Raw genomic sequence first — 14,330 nt, forward strand, 5'->3', positions numbered from 1 at the left:
GGACAAAAAAATCCAAAACATGTCTAACTTGTCTTCACCTTTGGCACCAGACGGAAATATTGGCTGCATCCTCGCAAGATAATTGTGTCTGCAGTTAAAAGCAGGTGGGGTCGCGGGGCTTTCTCTGAGCTGTTTTTGGTCTCCTAGACATAGCTCTGAGCCAGCCCGCTCAGCTGTAATGGTCTTCGTGCTTGCCTGGATGCCCTTGTCATTAGAGGCAGACCTTTGTTACCCGGCAGGAAGCCGGTTCATTATGGCCACACTTCTTCTTCTACAAACTTTCTCTTTTTTTTCTCCTCTCGCTTATAACTAAAGATTTCCAAAGAGAGTTCAAGGACTGAACCATTCTGATGATGTAACATTTCTCAAATGATCCGGGACATCAGTCAGCAGGCACATCTCCCACCCACCAAGAATGGAATATTGACTTATATTTCCAGGGTTGGGTGGCTGCAAATGAATTGAAAATGTGTTTTTTGTTTTTTTATAAATGAAAATGACTTCAGCAACGATACATCTTGACACAACGGGTTGCCGCCTCGGATTAATTGGAACTTGGGAATGAAGTGTGGAAGAGATCAATGATACCAGGTGACGTCATTGCTGTAACCATGGGTTACTGCTGCTGCTGTGTAACTATTCTTGTAAAAACATTAATAATCTCTGGTGTCTGTTGCTTAGTGAGTCATCGGCGGGCGGTGTCACTGTTGAAGAATCACAAAGAAGGAATCATAAGAGAGTGACTAAAGATAGACCATTAGGAACATCTCACTAACAAGATAACAAGTGATTTCTCTGACATTTGGAAGGAATCGAAGACCGCCTGGCAGAGAAAAGTAAGGTGGCTGCGCAAAATAGAAGAAAAGTTTATTTTCTGAAAAAATCCCTCAGCAATATCAATATTATATATATATATATATATATATATATATATATATATATATATATACATATATATATATATATATATAAAACTTTGCAAAATGATCCTCACTATGAAATCACAATTGTGTGCCACATGGATTGATTTCAAATCATGAAGATTAATTTCAGCCAAACTTACTTTAGCAAGTACTCCAACAAGAAACAAATAAACAACGGAATTATGAATAGTTTGTCCACTAATTGCACAGCTTTAACTCTGCCTGACATTTTAATTAGTTTGTTGCCGACGGGAAATAAAGTGTTACTAATTAGCACCATTAAAGTTAGTGTTTAAAAGGTTAATGTAACTGAAAGTTTTAATCAGGTTACAGTGTTTCCTTGGCTGTATTCACGGTAAAACTGATATTTGACAAATATTTAGCTGGCAGGGTACGTACCTGATGTAATGATCAGAGAGATCGGATCTCACACTTGCTTGTTGCTGCCTGTTTTTTGCAGCCTCTGATTTAGACAGATAAGCAGCTGGAGGTCCTGCGCTACGCTAACAGGATTTCCACTCATGCCTGCTAAATTGTAAAAAAAACTTGCAAGGTTGGACAGACCTGCCACAGGGGAGAATAGCTCCTTATTCAAACTCATCACATTTTTCAAAAACCCATGATCTTAGCGTTTTGGAGATGGGAGGTCGGCATCCTTTGCGCCACTGCTCAGGCTGTTAGAGATTTGGTGCTGCAAATGCAGAAAAGACGAAGCGAAGCCTGCAGCAATACAAACAGAGTTGACAACTATGAAATTTATTTTTTAAACTGTGTGTATCAAACAGTATGGCTAACTTGTGTGTATATATGTATATACTGTATATATATATATATATATATTGCATGATCTAAAAACTCAAACATACATACCAACACCATTTCACAAAACCCATTATTGCTCTTTGTTAACCAAATTACACAACATGGATTCATGACAATCATCGACATTGGGCGTTTACAAGTCTACGTGGAGATTTAGACCCTATGCCGTAGCCTGACAAGCACCTCTCAAAATATGTAACCACAAGTTGCTTACTAGCGTTACATTTCCCCCTACTCATTTCTGGGTTAGCCTTCTCCATTAACAACATGGAATCAAGGAGAGGGTTAACTTATTCCTGTTAGGAATTTCCAACTGTGATCAGAAAGCACAGGGGAGACGCTTTGTTTCTCTCATTATGCTTCAAGAGTTGCTGCTCGCTCCGAAGCAAATCACGGTCACTCACACTACCACGCACACACTGATGCCGGCCCTGCTATTTTCTTAAAGAGATTGACGCACACACCAATGCACAAGTATAAATTTCAGGCCACTTAACTGCAGGCCACTTACGTAGCCTACGGCGAAAGATCAGTGTGGAGCCTCCGCAGAAGAATAATAATAAAACACTGCAAATTAGCCTCACTCCAGTCTTTCACTTAAATCAAAACAAGGATTACGAGATAGTAACTGGGAATTATGAAAGTGCAAATCCAACTAAATTGACTGAACTCATATTTTTAGATTTGTATTTCTGTTTGTTCTTTGGATTAATCATTAAAATGTATTAAAATGATTAATAACTTAATAGTTTGGAAAAGACCAGGAAAAATATACAAAGAGCCAGTAAAACGCTAAACTACTAAGAAAGCTATGCTGGACACTGCAAAGACACAGCAGTCTTCTCCTTTTTAGTAACACAAAGTAAATGAAGGAAGTAAATAATCGCTTCTTGAGATATTCTAGTGCTGATCAAACAATATATTTATTTTTGACTTAGGAAACATTTAATGTGTTAAAGGTTGAGAGAACTGAATAGGGCAGAGTACATTTCATAAATTGTTGCTTTTGGACCAGAAAAACACATTTCTACTACAGAGATGGCCTTGAAAGACAAGGCTAATTTCCCCACTTGCCTCCTGGTTAGCCCAGCCTTGAGCTGCCTGAGGCGCTGCCTCGTGCTTTCTGCTCCTGTTTTCAACGATAAAGCTAGTGATGTATATTAAATGACATAGGTCTTCATAAGTGTCATTGTCTCAGTGGTTTGATAAAGACTAATATGTGCACTCCTTTCACCAGCTGTGGCTTTCTTTGTTATCGCTGCAGGGATACTCTAAGATGTACAGAGCTCTGGAGGGAAAAGCAATAGATTCCACATGTGAAATAAAAATGGCCTACACAGTCTTTGAAAGTGTCTGGGGTCAAGGCGAGTGCATACGGGCAGGCCTGTGCATGTTTATCTGTTAGGAAGGTCCCTTAAGGAAGAAAAATAGCATTGAGTTAGAGGTCTGAGCAGACTGAAGAAGCCGGTATGTCGTCAAACGTAGCATGTCAGTGGGGTGGAATAAAATTACTTACATTCATTTTCACAGTCATATGATAATGTTATTAACATCTTCTTCTCACACATTTTCACATTAACACTTGAATGCATTAACTAGCATGTTTGTTAAATTGAAAATGGCTTACATTAACCTCAGCATCCTGTGAATTGCAGAGCTGTATGACTTTATTGTGAAGACAATGTTAAAATTGATTCATCTGTGATATAAAGAAGCTAATGGATGCTGAAGCAGTTACACTGCAATCCCCTTCAGTTAATGTGGAACTGTGGAAATCAAAACAAATCAACAAATATTCAAAACAAAACAATAAAAACAAATCAGATGTTGATATTCATGGTGCCATTTTCCATACGTTTCTCCAGAAAACGTATGTCTATTGAATAGATAATAGCTTAATGTTAAAGGGGGTTAAACGTTCCTGAAGTCATCAAATCAAAGATGCTTATGCTTTTGCAATCCTTTTTACAAAACTGATTTCTTGTGTTCAATTAAACAGATGCCAAAAGGTAAATTCTTGACTGATTCAGTCCATTCAATGCAATGGTTTCTCCCAAGTTTAGAGGTTAAATTGCTTTTGTGTCGTGTTATATTGCTGACTCTAGTGAGCATCATATCTAAATCAATAAGTGCCTCTAAAAAGCCATTACTAACTGAAAAAAGTTGCCTGTGAATAAAAAGATAACCTCTTTTTTTTTTTTTTACCTATAGTGGCCCTAATATGCCGTCGTAAAAAGAGGCTCTGCAGTTTTTCTGACACAAACAGCAAAAAGGCCTCACACACCTCAGGTGTTCACTCAGGAGCCTCTACTTTCAGGGAGGTGTGTGAGGCATGAGCCTTTTAGCATTTAGCCAGACAAAGTTTCGTTTCCGGGATTGTTCAGGCACCGCCGGAAATTCCTCTGGATGTCCCACTTTTTTGGCCAGATGTACGTTACCTTCCACTTTCTTTGTGTTGGAATTTTAAAGAGTTTTAAAGTCACGTTTTTTTTTCTCCTCTCAAAATAGGATCACGGTATAAACTCTTGTGTTTAAAAGCATTGATTTTGTTGTTTTATTAACGGACTATGGTTTTAATGCAGGAAATGTTATTAAGGCCATCTCCTAGTCTAAGTGCACACTGCAGATCAGACAGTGACATCCCAGAAACAGCAAAAATAACAACAAAACAAAAATAATACAAATTCATTTTTTGGGTAGTTCTTGTTCAATAATCTATAAGACAGTAGCAATAAAACATTAAAAACTGAAATCTGACCCGTTTTCCAGATTGAATGAAATAATTGAGTCAGTGAATTATGCACGTACCCATTATTATTATGTTGGCTAATTAACAGTGTGTGGATTATTGTTCAAATAAAAGACAACAAAAGGAATCTTTTTTCATTCCCAATTATCATCAAAAGCGTAAGTAAGCGTAAAAGCATTGACACTGTCAGGACTCCTTTTTGGAATAAAACCCATTTTTTCATGATTCAAATGCAGATATTATTGTGATTGATTATATTAAACTTTCCCTCTAACTGTTAGAAGCTCTGTTTGAAAACCAGAGTGGAAATGGAAAACCTGGAATGGCAAAATGATTATTAAATAAAATATACAATAAATAAATATTGTTTTTATGTATTGGTCTTCATTACTTGTCACTTTATTGTAAAGCCAATACTTGCAAGTAATCTACCCTAATTCAAAGTGAGTAATACTGGAAAACCTGCACTGTAACAAATTATCGTAAAAATCCGTGATTTTTCTCAAAGTAATAGACCATTTTCCTAAATACAGTGGAATACTGTAAATGTTGAGGCATTTGAGGAACTAGATATTAACAGCAAGTGCAATTTTAAGGTAGTACAGTATTTCTTTCTTTTTCAGTCTCCAGGCTGAGTCCGCCCACAACTCTTTTGAAATCATGTGGCATCATCACTTCATTACGTAAGAGAGTAATTGGAAAAGTATTTTATTTAAAGGGATTTAATACAAAGAAGTACAAAAATAATAATAATAGAGAAACTAAAGAAGTTTTGCCCTGATTGTGAGTGATTTTCCTGGGCGAGCACAGAGGGTGACGTTATGTGTATTAACTTACAGAAGGTACACTGTAGAATTACTGTAAAAAGCCGGTAAATGTAGCTGCCAGGATTTAACTGTAAAGCCTATTTATGCAGCTCGGTACTGTGTAGGTTTTATAGTAATAAACTGTCATTATAAATTACAGTAGGTACTCTTTAAATTTATAATGAGGATCAGGTAAATGTAGCTGTCAGCTCTTTACATTAATTCACATTTGTGAGTCTGAGTTTTGTATCACCTTTTTATTGTGTGATCTGTGAGATCAGTTTTGCGAAGGGTTAGGTCTGGAGAATAGAGACACACACACATACATTGTATAAAATTGATGTTGTGTGTTTTAAGACGTGCTCAATGTGAGGTTGATTCACTAGTGCTCACACTAAGTCAATATAGTTGGAGGCAGGGAGGTTATTTGGGTGTTGTGTCCTTCACCATTGTTTTCAAGCTGCCCACACCATCTGTCACAGTGGAAAAAAGCTTGTGCAGCTAAATGACAGAAACACTGTTGCATGTCAGCATGAAACTCCATTTCATTACAGTGGGAAGCTGACGAAGATATCTACTCTTATTGACCCTACATTTTCTACAGGTCTGACGCCAAACAACCGCACACAGCAGTCGCACACACCACTAAACTTTAATGAGGTAGATTATTTTGGCTCGTGGAAATGTCAAAGCGTGAAGAGGGACAAGTCCATTTACATGTCCTGTGCCCAACTAACCTTGGCTTTGACTTGACAGGGTCAGCCTGCTTTGGCTTTGTCTTCTCTGGGGACATCATTAAATTTCTGTTTCCAGCACCTGAACTTCTTTTAGGCATCCAATCACGTTCCCGTCTATCTCCCTGAGCTATAATGTCCTCTTTCCATGCCCTGGCTCAACTTTTATAATATTAAATTTCTCCCAAGACTGGTCACCTTTTTTTTTTATTCAGCCATGTATGGAGATGAGGCTGTGTTGGATGTCCAGCTGGGCAGACTTTTTTGAATCATTACCGTGTTTGGCCTAGATTGTGCTGCTTAAAAACAGCTGCAATAAAAGTCATGATGATGAAGTAGGCTGTTCTAAAAAAAAAAAAAAACTAAAAAAAAAAATGACTTTGTTTAAATGTTTAAATTGTAATAGCTATGAGTTTAATTCAAAGGAATTCCAGACACAAGTCCTGACCTTGACTTGTGTCTGGAATTCCCTTGAATTAAACTCATAGCTATATAAAACAAGTACTTTAAACAGGGCGTAGCTGCTCTTTAAAGTAGATGTTGTACTTACTCAGTTGGTGCTTTTTTTATTATTTATTTAAGAAATTTGTGTGTCAATTCTCCACAATTCACTATTTTGTTTTTAAACTTCTGCTGAGTGTAACTTTCCTAATGGTACACTTGAAAGTATGTACCTTATCACAAACCATTACTAACACGTCTCACTTTGGTGGCTGCCACCAATGTGCACAGTATGCCATGTTACTCACATTCACACCACACATACAGTATGTACTGCACCACACCTCTTAAGCTCAGTAATTAGCACATCTTATTTCCTCTAGTTTATCAGTATAAAAAGTGTTTAAACTGTTAATTATTGCCAGACCAGTGGATGTCTTGCTACTGCTGCTACTGTAAAGTTTCTGGAACTGTTTCCAGGCTTTATGCTTATTATACCGGTAAATGAACTCTTTGCACAAAAAAAAACTAACGTGTATTTTCCTAAAAAGCTTTTCCTCTAAATAGTATTTTGATCATTGTACTGTTAAATAATTTTTCATTGTAAATGCATTACTATCACCCTTTAAACCTGCATTCACTTGTGACAAACTTGTCAGAGTTGTTGACAATTCCCTGGACAACAGTGTTCAAATACTCAATCAATCAGTCGATTCAGTAAATTGATTAGATGTGAAAACACAGTGCTTACTGTGTGTCGTTTTTTGTTCTTTGCAACACTACTGTCAGACATGTTGACCTCAACCATTTTAAAACATATTTAAACTTTTTTTTAAAGGAAAACTGAGCAGAAGACATGGCTTTTGATGGACACAGTGTTGGAACCCAGCAATTTGTGGCAACTTTACGTCTCTTATTTTCAATCCATAAACGTTACTCAGACCTACTGACTTACAGTCACCTTCACAAGAAGGCAGTGGATTGAAGTGAACATCGGGATTTGAAACTGGTGGAAGTGGATGAAATAAATTGCCTTTTATTTCATTTTGTCAAAACTGTGCCGGTTAAGACCAATTGCTAAAAAATCTTTTACAACTCTGTAACAGAGCAAAGTAAACTTCCTGACTTAAGTATCTAACCAATTGAGTAGCATGAGAGCTTCACTTCCAGCTGCCAGTCATCTGTACACACAGAGGACAGTTGAGGGGTATACTAAGTGCATTCTTTGTTTTTTCACATTTCATCAGGCTGACTTGTCTTCTTTTTCAAAAACAGTGAAAGGACTGCCTTACCTTTTCATCTTTGCCTTTGTTCTTTATGTTATATTAAGCGTTGCTTTAGTAGAAATACAAGAGCATTCATCACATCTAATTGTCAGGACAATAATGTGTTCATATTGAGTGAGCCATTACAAAATGTATTATGATCTAAAAAGCCATGTTTGTAAGCAAAAATGTTTTAGCAGGATTGATACTCAGATGTTAAAAAGAATTAATAAAACATTGGTTTGTCTCTTATTTTTTGTCAGAAAAGCATGTAATTGGTTGTGGAGGTTAATTTTTCCATGACTAACAAAATAAAGCATTAAAAAGAGAAAGGTGAGTGAGTGTTTGGTGAAGGATAATATGGTATCATATCCTTGCAATCTAGTTAGCTGTGAACTCCTCTTTCTCCATTGAGGGAACGTAACGTTCCTTATCAAAGTCACCATTTGTTCTGTAGTATATTTACCCTGACACAGATAAGACAGTACCTCTCTTACAGCTACCCAGAATATCTTTGAGCTCTTCAAACCAAGCCTAGATGAGATTTTGAGCTGTATTCTGTCTCCACTGAATGGATGATTACAAACAAAATGCTAGCAGGGATGCTTGGGTAATTGCTTTAGCCGATCAATAGCAGTGTTGTATCTGGAGCCATCTGCTGTGTTAAAACTACAAGTACTGACCACAGATATGGCACTGTGCAGTATGTCTCATCTCATCATTGGACTGATTTCCTCTGATATCATTGTCAGACACTCCAGCATGTGCTCAGCTTGTCCTGTTTGTGTACTGGAGCATGATAAAATGAGATTGTACCTGTGATCCTATCTGTTTCTCTTATTGTGAGGGTGTAGCACTTAACCTGATGATTATAAAAGAAAAGGCATATTGCTGGCGGGGGTTTCTTAATCTTCTATTAGTTCCATAGGCACTGAGACATTGTGCCGGGCATATGAGAGGTCAGATGACTGAGTGCTAATTAGAATGCAGACAGGATGTGGCAGAGCAGGTATAGGTGAAAGAGAAGCACTGTGGACACAGAGGGACTGCAGGGCTCTGCGAAAAGGTCATGTGAGGAAGCTGTGTGCCCACTGTGAAGGATAGTATGTGACACAAGGACAGAGCCAGTGACCCAACATTCTCGGAGCGTCCTGACACACCACGCTCTGCTTGGCATACCTTTCATACGACACACCTGCTTTCTGACCTGATTTCATTTCAGCAAATAGCAAAAAGAATGACCGGCTTTATTTAAAAAAAATTCTTTCAAAGCTGCACATGGATTTTCTTTTTTTGCCAGCATGACCAATTTCCTAGATTGCAGTGAGAAGCAACTTTTTGACATTTTTCAACTTCATTACCCAGCATAATGTGATCAAAGTAAACTCTACACTGCCTTCTTATGCAGTACAGATGAAACAAACAGAGTGACACCACAGACTCTCAGTTTGTGGAGATGGGAGGTACTTCTGTACTCTCTTTTTTATTTATCCAGCTGATAAATCTGGAATCTTCTTAACAGAAAAATAAAATGCTTCAAAGATGAACAAATACATTGCATTACAGTTGATAACATGCATTTCAAGCCCTGACGGACTCCATGGTAATTAAACCAATAAATCTGGTAGTGCACCTACTGAGCTGTACAAGATGTTGTTTGATTCTGTTGTGAGAAAGGCGAAAGGACAGGGGTGGGATATTTATTAACCATGGGGAGTCAATCTGTCAAGACTAGAAAGCGTTTGGTGATTTCATTAATCAGTTTTGTTGCATTGAGTAATTACAGTCAGAGGGTCTCCACAGTCAACAATGGTGGGGAATGTAATTACTCTAAAACTAATTATTCATTTGAGCTTTACTTAAAGGAACACTTTGGAAACATGGTGGTTGCCTAATTTCGGTTGATGCCCTTTCCTCGAGTTTTGACAGTGGTGTCAGCTGATGCTAGAAGGATTGACAAATCCACAGTTATCCAGTGTTTATTCTGCATTAGCAAAGCAAGTGCAGGTTTTTTTTGGGTAAGTTTCTGAAGTTAAGTTTTGTCACTGGCATGTATGTTTGATCAGACCAGTTCTAATTGCTTCCTGCTGAGAGAGAAGCACACATTGAACAGAAATTCCTCTTGGGACTAGAGCAAAAGTGCAGTTTAATGTGGCTCACCAAGCAAACAGCCGACAGTTAGTTGTAATTTGAATGTTTTAATTTAAATATTTGTTTAAGTTTTTTTTGTTTTAAGTGTATTTAAAAAAAAACTCTGTAACCAAGAGGATGGTGCACGACCAAAAACAGCAACTCAGATTCATATTTTAATCATACAACCATAAAAGACAGAAAATTACCGATTGTTGCAGCTAACAGCTAACAAGCTAGCGGTCACGGAGGTCTCTCTGGGGTCTTTCTAGCCTCTGCAGGTGATTTTCTATCTAGCCTGGAACTTGTGCCTTTTTCGGGGTCGTTGAGCATTAAATCCAAACTTTTACTTGCCAGATTTATCCACTGGATGTCCATAATTCATGACGTTTCTTCTCATTTCTGCCGCTAGCTCCGAGCTCCGTGTCTCCTCTCTGGCTCTTCCGTGACTTTCGTTTTTTAGGGAAGTGAAGGCAAGCATTATGCCCATATATGGGCAACATAAGGTCTCATGTCTCATTAGGATTTCTAATAGAAGGCATATGAGCTTTTTCCACACAGTGTAAACAGTTGACATGCACATAATTATAGGCAAAATATCCAAATTATATATATATGCCAAATATAGAACTTCCAATTATAGCAAATGTCCATGACCTTAAAAGACCAAGTATGTGGAATAAGTGGGAACTGATTGTTGTTTGTTAAGGATGTTTTTTACTGTAGAACCAGAACATTTCTGAGGTTCATGGTTGTAAAAGTTTAAAACATTGATCACCAGTATGCACCCACTTCACATGCGTTATGAAAGTAGACACACACACACACACACACACATTGTGGCTTACATGCGCTTACCATAAGCTACATGGAGAGATGTTTCAGCTTTACAATTGACTAAATGTTTTTTGTAGGCTTACTTACAGTATGCATGGCTCTCGGAGAAAGTAAATCATGTTTACTGGCTTCTGCAACTGAAACAGTATTGACTGGATTTTCAGCATGTCCACACTAAATAATCCTGTTTGTGATATCCTCCTTTGCTTATTGCTGTAGTGATTCTTAGAGCATTCAGAGGAATGAAATGAAAAGGAAAAGGAAGACTTTTGGAAGCTGCTCCATTTTAAGCTGATACAATAAAAAGAGGATGTTATTCACCTGCGGCAAGTAAACAAAGAATTACGGTGGCTGACGGGGCAAACACTCTGAAACTTAAGAAAACACATGCAAATAGAAAACACACAAGCAAATTAGGAAAACAACTTCAACACATGCACAGCATTCAGCAAAGGCGCTGCAAATGCAAACAGCACAACCAACTACATAAACGCGTTGCAAATACAGAAACGATGCAAAAAGAAAAGCATACAAACCCTGAAAAAAAAGACGCAATGCAAAAACAAAAAGCAGACAAACCTCGAAACTAATGCAAAAAAACCCCGCTGCATCCAGATTACACAACGGAAGGTCACCAGGCAACTAGAGGGAACGCTAAATGGATCAGCTTGATTTTAAACCCCACGGAGAGAGAGAGAGAGAGAGAGAGAGAGAGAGAGAGAGAGAGAGAGAGAGAGAGAGCAGAGACACGTTCAATCTCAGAACATTATGAAACGGTGAGCAACTTATTTGAGATCATAGACTGTAAATATCAATCCTTGAGATATGTTTTCTCTTGATTGGTGGGTGTGTCTCGGCTCAGGTCACAGGTGATACTCAATCAGCAGAGACCTGTCTGTAAACTCATGATAACAAAACATTTCAAAATTCATCAGCCTTTAACGTTGAGATTTCTTTAAGCCATATTACATGAGTGGGTTTGATTTCGAGATTTCCCAAGAGGCGCATCACTGAAATGTAGACCTCCTCAAGTGTAATATTGTGATTATACAACAATGGTTGCCAACAAAATAAGTGATCAATTTGTATTCGTATTGTGGAGCAATTTGCTCTTGAAATATAAAAAATGTGTATGATCTGGATGCGGCGGTTTTTTTCAGCATTTGTTTTGGGGGTTTATGTGCTTTTGTTTTTGTATTGCTTCTTATATCAGGGTTGGTCTGCTTTTCTTTTTGCATTGTTTCAATATTTACAGCGTTTTTATTGTATCGCATTGTACTGTGTTCTGCGAACATTTTGTCAAATTACAGATTTTTTTTTTTTTTTATTATTTGCTTTTGTTTTGTCTATTTGCATGTGTTTTCTAAAGTTGCAGGGTGTTTGCCGCTCTCCGCCACCGTAGAAAACAGAGGCCTCAGCCACTCTTCCACTGTCCAGCATCACACGAAAAACCCAAAAGCAAAATTTGAATGCAGAATGCCTTATTTCTCAAATTCCATTAACCCTGCTAAAAACATGTCATTATTAATATCACCAGTCTTTTTTTTACTCCACAGACGGAGTTATCATTGCGCTCTACCAACAGATTTTCTGCAAATCAAACAAGAAAGGCGTCAAACAAGAAAAATGGAATGGAAGAAGGTTTTGTTTTATTATTTCTAAAAAGCAGCAGAAGCATAGTCACATAATCACCGTTGGATTAAAGTTGGTGTGTGTGTGTGTACCTGTGGTAGGGAACAATTCTGTGAAACTATTAAAGCTATTATTTTCTACATTACATAATGACAGGGTGTGTGTCTTTCAGTAGAAAACAGGACCCAACCAACTCCGAACGTCCTCCCTTTGCAGACTTTGTTTCTCACTTGATACAGGCTAACTGCTGTACATTTATCCACGCATAATACATCACTATTTATTGCCCAATTATATAATCAACATTATTTTGAAATCGGCCATTCTGCACAATGAGTACTTTTATGTTATGTACTTTTGTCTATTTAACTTGTAACAGAGTACTTTGCACTGTGGTGTTGCTACCTTTAATCAAGTTAAAGATCTGAGTACATCTTCCACCTCTGAATCTCATAAACTGTTGTAAAGAGTTTGGTTACCAGTTATTTGTTTCTTTTTCAAACACTGCATCATCTCAAACTTTTTGGATTTCAGTATCTAAATATTTTTGATGTCTTATTACTGTAAGTTTGCAATGACAGATAGGGCCTTTATGTGTTCAACCTTGTGCTGGCATTGGAATGGATTGAATCATCAAACCACTGCAGACCACTCTGCTCCTTAATTTGAGAACTATAATGTGACTCATCTCATCGTAATCTTTTAAGGCCAAATTACATTACACACAAGGTCAGAGCACATTCAGAAATAACAAGAATTTAATAATCATTTTTAGTCCCCCTCCCCATCCCACTGTAACACCAGAAGACAAATTGCGTTCTTTATTTATTTTCCATCAGTGCTGTTACAAATGACAGTTAACGGTTTTGGTTTCCACACTCAGTACGGGGATTACTGTAAAGCTTTACCCTCTCCCCGCCACCCGCACCCGGTGTTGTTGAGTTGATCTCAGATCTGTCTGCATGCAAAACTGCAACGTTAGACAGTGGAGATTATCTCAACCCTACTACCCCACAATGCACTTGGGTCAGGTTCATTTAGGTGTGACCATGGGATTGGTCCCTGCGGGAGCAATTAGTTCTCACTAAAGGATCATGCGTGGTGGGAGCAGCGAGATGTCAAACAACCTCTTCACCCCTCGTCAGCTAAATGCCTGTTACCCTCGGCTTCTGAGCGGGTGAACTGCCAGCGTGTTGTGTTTCTGCGTGACTACTCCCCTGCTGCACACACTGTGACTCAGAGTGGTTTCAGACTCTGTTTAACACAACCTGTGTGTGTTTGTGTGTGTGCGTGCGTGTGTGTGTGTCCCTGTGCATACGTGTGTGAGTTGCTTAAAGGGATAAAACCGTTGTGGCAACATTTTGGGTGTCAAAATTAAAGCAATAATCAGGTCGCACTGCAGTTCGGGAAATCAGGAAGCGATGCAGCAGTAACATTGTGGAAAACTAGCAGAAACAAAACTTCTCAAGCAGAAATGGATAAAGAAAAGTGTCTTTTGAATGGCAAGTTCAGTTTTATAACCCTTCCCAATGGTTCTCTCGACAAGACTAAAGCTATTTGCACGCACTGTTGATGTAAACTGAGTTACCACTGGAGTATGTTGAGTCTTAAATGTCACTGGCAGGCCCTTCACCAAAGTCAGGCCAAGCTTAGTCTCTCTTTAACAGACCTTTCTCCACAAGGCTGCGAAGGAGGGTCGTGTTCTTTCAAAAAGTGTTTCAGTCCTGCAACAGAAAACTCTGATTGGACAGATAGTCTAGCTAGCTGTCTGGATTTACCGTGCAGAGATCTGAGGAGCAGGTAACTATAGTCCTCATAATTTCACCGGAATTTAAAGTGCCAACACAAAGAAGGTCCAAGGCCACGGATTGCCTAAATGAGTGAAATCCGGTTTAATTTCTATTGGCAACGGAACAATCCGGGAGTTGGAACGTCAAGGATATAGACTAAGCCAAGCTGGATAGTTTGCAAAGGAGAGTGTAAGAATTAGA

At 38.3% G+C, this 14,330-nt stretch overlaps 1 long non-coding RNA gene across 1 annotated transcript; it reads left to right on the forward strand.

Moving 5' to 3' along the window:
- The first annotated feature begins 428 nt into the window (after positions 1-428).
- Positions 429-11,835, forward strand: LOC117945738. The gene is made up of 3 exons (XR_004656882.1): positions 429-441; positions 5,537-5,541; positions 11,708-11,835. It is a non-coding gene; the product is annotated as an uncharacterized LOC117945738 (long non-coding RNA).
- Positions 11,836-14,330: the final 2,495 nt, after the last annotated feature.

This window comes from Etheostoma cragini, chromosome 1, assembly GCF_013103735.1.
Source record: "Etheostoma cragini isolate CJK2018 chromosome 1, CSU_Ecrag_1.0, whole genome shotgun sequence".
In the NCBI taxonomy this organism is placed as follows: Eukaryota; Metazoa; Chordata; class Actinopteri; order Perciformes; family Percidae; genus Etheostoma; species Etheostoma cragini.